Below are 10,401 nucleotides of genomic sequence, written 5' to 3'. Positions count from 1 at the left end.
TTTTGCATTGTACTTTATTATAATGATTCTTAAAAAAATCATTCTTAAAAAAAATAAATAAAAAAAACACTCTTTGAAATGCAAACAACTCAGATGAAAGATGGATGAGGCTCAATGAGAGACACTGCCCTCTACTTTTATCATGTCCTTAATCTTAATCTCATCTAATCAAGTTTTCTGGGACTAAGCTATTTGATCTGACATCTTCACTCTCTTTGTCAATAAAACTGAAAAAACTGAAACTGTCCTTACAGATACTACATTTTACATTTTCATGTCAAGTGCTTACAGCTGTTTGGTTGATCTGTGTTAGAATAATCCAGATTCTTCACATTATTAAGAGTAGTGATAAATCCTTCATTCAGTAGAGAGAAGAACAAATATAACAGAATATTTCATTGTACATTTCACAGCAGAGTGTAACTTTATATACTGTTGCTTAGCTGAACTATATATTATTTCATTGAATGTAAAGTATTATGATGTGCAACAGATTAATGTATCCCACAAATTACAATATTTCCCTTTGAAATGTTGCAGTGAGGAGGACATAATATTATAGATACATTTCAATTTAATGAAATCCAATAGTTTCAAGTTTATTTCATTCCAATCATATCCACTGAAAAATACACTTACAGCAGAATGAGATGTTAATCTTCACAGGGCTAGGTAATAACATAAATAAAAAGAAAAAGTTTGTAGCGCATAAATAAATATAAGTGCAGTAAAAGAAACCCAAATTCATTCAAATAAGGTAGAAATGTCAGCATAAAAACAGAGTAAACAATATAACAACATACATACAGTATATATGCATACTTAAGCCACGCTGTGTATGCGTATGCATATCAGTGTCTAGCTGAGGTGCAGATGAATGAATGCTGGGTGGCTACGTGGTGTTTACTGCCTGGGAGAAGAAGCTGTTACACGTCCTGGCTTCTATGATATCTCCTGCCAAAATGGTGTCAGGGAGTCAAACAGTCTGTGTCATGTCATTTAACACATTGTTGGCTTTGTGAAGGCAAAGGTCTGTAAGGTGTTGCAGTCTGGTGTTACAGTTCCCACACCAGGTGATGATATACCTGGTGTGGGAACTGTCAACAGTGCCCTGGTAGAAGGTGGTGAGGATAGGAGGAGGAGGCTTGCTTGCTTCATTCTTCTGAGGAATGGCATCCTCTGCTTCTTCTTCTTCTTCTTGATCAGATTTGTGGTATTCAAGGACCAAGAGAAAATAAATTCAGTACTACCCCTCACTATGATCTCCACCATGACCATAGAGTTGAATGAGCACCTCTGACAGTGTCAGTGGCAAAAGCTGAACAAAAGAGGATTCAGAAAAAATTGCTGTTTTGTCTGATGGTCTTTTTGGTTAGACTGTACAAGTGTGAGTAATAATTTGGTACCTCAAAGTACAGATCCTGTACTGTCAATTTGGTCCACCAGAGGACCTCAGTGACATGCACAGTTGACACCTGTACCCATGCCTCTGTGAGTGATTCCGTATTCTGCAAACCTAAGTCTAAACCCCAGTCTTAAGTCTAAACAAAAACAAATGGATGAAAAATTAATAATTATGTCTCACTTCCCTGGGAAGAAAGGCAAATGGGTAGTGGAGCCTTTAGAAGAGGAAATGAGGGCCGAAGCTGCAGGGCAAGGGGCCCCTCACTCTAGACAAAGCCACACTGCACCCCTCCCAAATAAAGGCCTCAATCCAATAAAATCAGTTCCGGGGTTTTATTGCAGCAAGCCATTTCAGAGGACAAAACCTGCATCCTGTATCCTTCCAAAGGCTGTTGCCTGAAAAGCTGACAGGGGACTGAGCTCCTTTCTTCAGAAATATTTAAAAACAACTATGATCTGGAAGGAATGAAAACACACCAATCAAACCTAACATCTGTGCTGTATTTAATCTGAATAAATTACAGTCTGTTGTCTGCTGAAACAGAATTCAGGTGCAGCTTCAGCATCGACATATCTCACTCATAAACCCAAACTGCAACAACCATGTGAGCAAGCAGTGAACTGCGTCTGGATTGAAACAACATTTGATCTTCTCACACAGTGTAGCTGTTAAGTAAAATACTGTGGATATGACCTGCAGTGAATACACTGACTTCTAGGTAAGGTCAGTCTACTTCCCAGTGTTTTTTATATTTGTCTCTTTCTATCTCCGCTCAGATAGCTACACAAGTTCTAAATATGTCTCTCCCTTCATTTTCCCCCCTATTTGTCATTTTTGCCTTTATTACAGTTACAGTATATTACATTTGACAGTAGAGAGTGACCTGAAACATATGGTGTAGAGGGAAGGAGGATTTTGTTGTTGTTTTTTTATTTAGTAGGTTATTTTATTGTCTTTCATTTAGTTTTATCCATTTTATTTTATTTCTTGTCTTCTCTTTTCTTGATGGGGGTTATTTTACTTGTTACAGTCCAGACAGTAAGTATTTATTAGTTATTAGTTACACAAGTTTTGTCCTTCAGGCTCTGTGCTTCAGCACACTCAATTTGAAATAAAGTAATGAATAATACATTAAAGTGCCAAATCTCCACTTTAATTTGGGTATGTTCACATCAATATACAAAGAACTGTGTGGGAGATATATCCCTTTTAACACATAGTACCCAAACTCAAAAGTAATTAAACAGATACACATGAAGTCAAAAAAAAATCATGATATTTAATATTTAATGTTAAATCCTTTGCAATCAATGACTGGCTGAAGCCTTTGGACTCATAGACATCACCTCCCTGGTGATGCTCTCCCAGGCCTTCACTGCAGACACCGTAGGCTCTTGATTGTTGTGGGGTCTCTGCCTTTAGTCTGCTCTTCAGCAGGTGGAATGCAGCTCAGTGGGATGGAGATCAGGTGACTGACTTGGCCAGCTGAGGATATTCCACCTCTTGACCCTGAAAAGCTCTTTGGTTGCTTTGATGGTTGTCCTGCTGAATCATGAAATGGGGTCCAATGAGTCTTGATGCATTTGGCTGAATGTGAGCACACTGAAGGCTCCTGTATACCTCTGCATTCATCCTGTTGCTTCTGTAAGGAATGAAATCATCAATAAATGCTAGTGTGCCAGTTTCATTGGAAACCATACTTGCCAACTTTGATATCTGATAGATTTGTGCTTTTTGTCAGCCTCATTATTATCGTCTTCACTTGCATGGTCACCTCTTCACTCTTCATATTGACAGACAACTCCACCTCAATCTAAATGACAACTCTCAATCAACTCTGAGCCATATATGAGCTCTTTTGTGCTGAACAACACACAACTGCCCAACAAACATTTAATAACCAAGTGTCCAATTAATGTTAAACCCCTTTGGGTACATGGGCTTGTGTTAAAAGGGCTATATCTCCCACACAGTCCTTTCAATACTGATATAAACCTACTCAAATTAAATCTGAGACATGGCACTTTAATATAGCATCCATTACTTTATTTCAAAACTGTCTGGAGTGAGTGTTTCAAGACAGTCTGGACGTTTCATTTTCGGGGGTTATTCCCCTTCTTTTGGACAGAAGACTCTAAACCACTCAATCACCTAATAACTCCTATTTGTTTTTGTCTTAAACTGCAATGATTTAAATGAGATCCTTCTTTAGAATGAGATTTGTACTCATCTGTTAAGATCACAGGTTCTTCAGTACCAGTAGGTGGCACTGTCCACTCAAACTCAGATTAACTTGGCTTGTGGCAGTGCTGTAATAATGGAGCAGATGTCAGAAAAGAAATTTCGAAGAAAAATGAACATGAATGGTGTAGTTGAGCTCAAGCATGTGGGTATGGACCATAAACCAGCTGTAATCCAACTCTGGGTATTATACAGATTATTTACGGTATATCTGCAGTCTAAAACTTCCACCTGCAGAAGTTTTCAGATGACTCCACAGTTGTTGGATATATCAGGGAGAGACCAGGTGGATTTGAACCACCTAGACCTGAATGTGGAACAAGGAGATGGTGGTGGATATTTAGGAGAACCAGGACTACAACAAATCCCTTCTTCATTCTTGGGGAGGAGGTGGAAGTGGTGGAGGGATGTAAATATCAGGAGTCCATCACGACAACAGACTGGACTGGAAGAGGCTGCCAGCAGGTGCTATTAAAAATCAATATATTCAATGTACTTTAGACTATTACTGTACTTAAGAACAATTTTGAGGTACTTGTAGTTTAGTACTTCCATTTCAAGCATCTTTATACTTCTGCTCCACTACAATGTAGAGGTAAATATTGTACTTTTTAATTGTCTGTCTGGCCTAGCACTGGCCATACAAACTGCCATGAAAGCTGCTGTGGATACTCCTGGCCTCCGCACGTTGATGCTTTGTGATGTTATTGACCATCTGACCTTTCCTCCTGTGTCACCAGACCAAAATCTACCCTAACACGAGAAATGTCAGTGTGCTAATGTGCAGTTTGCCATTGAATTGGTTAAACGAGACAGGCCACTTTTCTTGAGATCAAATTTGGGGCCAAAAGGAAAACATTACAAACACAATTTCTCCCCTGATTTCATTTAGGGTGAATTGTAAAGTGGCTTTCTATCAAAACTTAAGTTGTGTTATTATCAGCTTCAGCCCTCGCCTTGTCAGCAAGAGTTTACTGTGAAAAGTGTAACTTTGCTATCTGCTCTTTGAAATAATAACAAGCACAGGGGGTACAAACTATTCAGTCTTTACTCGATTCAATTACCTTTTATATTTTTCATGTTGTAAATCTTACTGTGTTTTTATGTTTCCTGTATTCCATTTGGAGCCAATCTCAGCTGACATTGGGCGAGAGGCAGGGTACACACTCACACTCCACACCTACGGGCAATTTAGAGTCACCAATTAACCTAACCCGTATGTTTTTGGTCTGTTGGAGCAAGCTGGAGAGACACATGGAGAACATACAAACTCTACACAGAAGAACCCAAGCAGAACCGTCTTACTGTAAGGCCACAGTGCTAACCACTGCACCACCGTGCCACCCATATAATTTATGATATTATGTTAAATTATATTACATTACATTATATTATATATTGAGTCAAGTTTTAGCTAGCTTTAACTACCTTATACAGTATGCTGTACTTTGCATCATATTGGACAAGATGATCATATGTTTTGCATTGAAATCTGATCTTCAACCTTATAGATGTCAAGTAAATGTAATGTAGTGGTTTAAAAAGTACAATATTTCTGACCCTCCTGAAAGAGTAAAAGTGATGGAAATACTAAAGTAAAGTAGCTCAGAATAGTCCCGTCACAGGTGATGTGGTATATACAGGAACTTTGAACCAACATACATCTACTGAGATAAAGTCAGTATTATTACTCTGCATTTAAAGATCTACTAATCAATTTGACAAACAATGGGCTCTGATCCTGTGTCACTGAGTCAAGCAATCACCTGTGAGGGCTGTGTTCAGTGGTTACAGGTGGAGTTGCAGTGATATCTAACTGCTCTCACTTTATCTGGGGTTAAATAATGATTAACACGAGTAAGCAAATACTGCTGCCATTTTATACACATTTGGGTGAGGCATTTAATTGAAGTGTAACTTTGAATGGTTAGGAAAGTATTCTGTCACTACCACTTAGTTCAGTTCACTTTCCTCAACAATCCAGGAATTCAAACCTCATGTTGTAAATATAGCTTGCATGTAAACATGTTTACAGCCTCTGTCTCACTCACTGCTGTGTTCCCACATGGTGAGAATCAAATATTCTATTGTGTCTCTCTTTCCCACAAACACTCACTGTGCTTCATGATTTATATGGTCGCATTGAGATTAAATTTAGTTCACCCAGAATAAAAATAACATTGTGTAACATCAGTCTGACATCAAATCAATTCAATGCTGAAGACACTTATATTTCACCTGTTTTGGATGTTATCATCCCATTAAATGGCCATTATCAGTTGTTATCACTACCATTACAATAGTAGAAATGACTGAATGTCTTCTAGAAGTTGTACATTTAAGAGTTCTTGACTGTCCAGATGTAACACAAATTTGAATCCAATTGCCAGAAAAAACAAAAAATCAAATTAATGCGTGTTTCCATCCACCATCCACTGTCACCAAAAGCTGTCGGTGCTAATTTTTCGGTCAGATGCCATCAAAGCATCGCAGGGGAAAAGGCTGCAACAAAATGAAATAAAAAAAGTTCCAGTCAAACCTCAAACTGTGAAAAACCATATAGTAAATATGCTAATTGAAAATGCGAAAGGAAAAAAAAACAGGTGGATTGAAGCAAACGTGCTGACCTTGATCTTGATCCATCAGTCTCTTCAAACTAAGTGCTTCTTGGATTGTCCATCAGCACCTGAACACAGAAACTGACAATTCAACAAGCACACACAGTTCACACAGCAGTTGGTTTGAACATTTCTCTCAAGCCTTCTGTTTCTTTCTTCACACAGCTACTTCTGTTTTACGTGTACAAACGAGTGCAACAGGGGAGACTGTCTGAAAGTGTCTGAAAGTGAGCACCATTATCACAATTCAAGCATTTATCCTCTACGATGGAAGACTTTTGTGGTCTTCAGGGACATCTTTGCATTCACACATGTTCAAATGACACTGTGCCAGCCTTCACTCATTTAACCAAAGCTGAGGGGTCAACAGCTTCATCCTCTGGGGACCATGAATATCTACAGCAAGCAGCAGCAGGGGCGCTGGATTCATTTCAGTAGTTCGGGGGGCCAAAAAGTGTGTGTGTGTGTGTGTGTTAGTGTGTATGTGTCGAGGTAGATACACCGGAGACTCTCCTTTAACTTTTGCGGACTAACTATAGCTTGCTTGCACCACAGGATGGTGGTATAATTCCAAACAACAAAGCAGCTAACTTGTGTTTATGGGATTAGATACAAGCGTTTTTTATTCAACTACCCAAAACTTTACAGGACAGTAACACTTCTGTGGCTGAGTAACAACAAGCAGGCAATAGGAATGTTAACGTTGTCCTTGTGTTGTAAGCAGCCATGCCCTAAATCCGTTTTTAACGATAAATCAGAAAAAAAACATTTCTTTCCTACTGCTTCACCTTCGCAACAACAAGAACATGCCATGCTGTTGTGAAAATGATATTCATAGCCTAAATAAACTTTGGGAGCACCTCATTTGCCTTTACTCAAAAGGAAATGTCTTTTTACCGTAAGTGTTACAATATAGGAGCATTTGTGGGGATACAGTGATTAGCAACTTAAAAAGAATGTGGGAGGAGGGTAAAGGGGGGGGGGGGGGGGGTGTCAATGACCAACCAGCTGACTGGCATTTAAATGATGAAGACAAACCTGTGATTGACTTTGATATAATCCGTGAAGCTACATAACCTTGACACTGAGTTAGTTTTTTCTTAGTGTTTGGTATAAATATATTTTTACATTTCTTAAAAAGGTATCTAACCTCATCATTAAATTAATGTTTTTTGCAAAAGCATTTCATTTTATATTCTATAAATTTCTAAGTGCCCAGCAGCCAAGCGAGGAGTGTGTGAGAAAAGTTATCACATACAGTACTCTCTGTTATTCCAGGCAATTACCTCATGTAGTGAGGTGTTGGTTGGAACCAGTGGCTGTCTGCACAGACAAGGCCTCCATTATGCTTAGAGAACTGTGCTCCATGGGCAGTTTTTTCACTAGCCATCAGTTATAAAGCTGGCTTTTCAAGCTAATGAAAACATGAGGTCCATATCTGTTAGGACGATTCAGCAACAAGTGACTGGCTTGCAGTGGGTGAAAGAAAGGGTTAGGCCACCGCATAGTCCTGCAGTCCAGGCAGTGAAATTAGATATTTGTGTGAAATTAAAGACATTTTCTCAATGTCAGCACACAGGCTGAATGTATCTGTAGCAAGCTATTATCCAAATAAATTCAAATGAATGCGGCAGATGTGAAGGATAAGGTGTTTTAAAACTGAACAGTTATCTGAACACTCCTGATGTCTCAGGCTTGCAAAAGCATGCTTATTTGTTTGCTCAGGTTGTGTGCTCAGGCAGATATTTGCATTGAGGTGAGAGTGGCACGGCAACAGAGACTAAAGGGGAGAAGTGTGAGGGAGCCAGAGGCAGAAATAGAGAGAAAGAGATCAAGAAAATGAAATTACTGGGAACAAGCTGCTTCACTGGAATGCTGCAACTAATTTTGTTCACTTCTGTATAATGTTGAAAGTATTTTCCTGAGGCAAATGCAGCCAAAGTGCAGGATAGAACACAGATTCCAGGTCTTGCCACACACCAAATCTCTGAACACTATTCCTTATTTTCACATAACAAACAGTTATACAGCCAATGATACATTTTGCTATTATTTCCTTCAGGTTTGCAGGTTTGAGGCGTGCCTTATCTCAGATAAACAGTGCTCACCTATCACCATACATTCACAAAAAGAAAGGGCAGACTTATTTACCTTCTCCCCATCCCCCACACAATCTCTGGATTCTTAAACCTGCAGTTAGATCCTGGTTTACCCCACAGAAACAAAGACAGGCTGTTCACTCAGAAGTCCATCAACACATGAGGAGTCATCACCACAGGAAGTAGGCAGGGCTGATGACAGCAGGCAGAGTCTGTACTTGGATATGTGCTAAGAGGCCCTTGACTGAGCCCAACCTCTGTGAGGGTTGAGCCATGTGCACTCCAAGAACACACAGATCAAGGCTGGAGGCTTATACTGTAGCTTCCCTTAATGATTCATACATAGAACCAGCTCATATATGTTGACACCTGAGTACAAATTGAAATGAATAAAATGGATCACTGCCATAAGCTGGATGTGTAGTGTGTAATTTTAAAGTGGATGGATAATGGTGGATAGGAGGGAAAGTTGACTTGGATTCACATCAATTTTCACCTCAGAAAAAAGATAGTTTAAGGCTAATTCCACTGCTTTAGTGTCAATCCTTAAATAGTGCAGTAAAATATGAAGGAGTGAATCTTTTCTACAGATTCTTTTGAGTTTGGCACATGTCCTTCTGCACTAACTGCACTGACTCCAGAAAATATGACGGCCTGGCAAGTCTGAGTCAGACATTGACAAAAGCTCTTACCTCCTCCCATATACTCAACTTCCATTTCGATTGCAGCTAACTGCCAGAAATTGAAATAGCATCATTGTAACCTTAAACAGTGTTAAAAATTCACAAATACTGTCGCTAAGTGTAGTTGAAACAGTGCAGGTGATGATGGACATGAAGTCCTCTTGGGGCTTACTGTACCTGTACAAACTGTAATCTGCTCACCGCTGAGATCATTGAGTATGACTGCAAAGCTAAATATTTCACTGGTCTAATGCTGGTAATATCCCTTATGTACTCGATGTCCTTGACACCCCGTTGACATACCACACTGCTACCCAAAAGTTGAAGAATAACAATTACTTATGCAAAGCTATTCTTTGTTACTCTTCAACAATTTTATTGTTTAATTTGGAGGACTTATTGGACATTTGATACAAATTTAGACACATTTAGTAAAGATCAGGAGATGAAACTAACTAGTTGCCAGTTATGTTATGTTATGTAGTGTTCTGTTTCTACAGGATGAAATTTTTGAATGATTTGCCTGGGAACCTATCTGTGATCTACAGTAGGAATGCAGGGTGATAAACTAGCCAGAGGTAGCAGGACATCCTGTGAGCTGTAACATGCTGAAGATGGTGTCTGAGAATTAGTCGATTTAGGAGAAAAGCAGCATACACGAGTTTACATGAAGAGCAGATTGCTGTAGTGGTTTGAGAAGGGTTTTTTTAGATGTTCTTTAGATCTTTGACATTAAAACTGTCAACTGTTAAAAACAAGGTAAATGTCAGATTGGACAGTCTGTGAAGGAACATAGATACAATATCCTGTCTGATATCTGTTTGATCATACCGTCGACAGCAATCAGCTTGCCAACTGGCTTGAGAAAGTCCACCAGGCGTTCAGCCAATGATTTCATCTTTGCATAACAAACAATCTTGGTAACAGTGAGCCATAATGTAATTGCTTCAAGTGGGGGAAGGCCCTTCTTGATGCATTTTTTAAGCCAAAAACCTCTAGAAAACAAATTAAAGACTATGAACAACCAGGTGGGGATAAAGATCTAGACAAAATTTTTGCTGAAATGGAATCATAAATTTACTAGACTTGGAAGATGACACAGCACTTCTTTTGAGAAAGAGGTCTTAATGAGCCGGGGAAAAGAAAAAACCCAAACAGCTCAACTTGGACCCTACCCAAAATACCAGACCACGGAGAAAGAATGATGCTTATTGTTCATTGTATACCTGCAGATAGAGAGGAGGGGGCAGGGGTTTCGTATTCAAATTTCACCTGTCCTCCATAACCCCTCTGCACTGTAGAGCAGCCCATGAATTGAGTTTATTGTGAGGAGCAGGCAAATATAGAAGAGTCGG

At 39.2% G+C, this 10,401-nt stretch overlaps 1 long non-coding RNA gene across 1 annotated transcript; it reads right to left on the bottom strand.

The window, feature by feature from the left end:
• Positions 1 to 5,516: 5,516 nt before the first annotated feature.
• LOC121904681 lies at positions 5,517 to 8,894 on the bottom strand. Its single transcript, XR_006098279.1, has 3 exons — positions 8,416 to 8,894; positions 6,274 to 6,332; positions 5,517 to 6,148 (listed from the first exon to the last, which is right to left on the bottom strand). It is a non-coding gene; the product is annotated as an uncharacterized LOC121904681 (long non-coding RNA).
• Positions 8,895 to 10,401: the final 1,507 nt, after the last annotated feature.

This window comes from Thunnus maccoyii, chromosome 9 (assembly GCF_910596095.1).
Source record: "Thunnus maccoyii chromosome 9, fThuMac1.1, whole genome shotgun sequence".
NCBI lineage: Eukaryota > Metazoa > Chordata > Actinopteri > Scombriformes > Scombridae > Thunnus > Thunnus maccoyii.
This window is presented reverse-complemented; position numbering and strand designations above follow the sequence as displayed.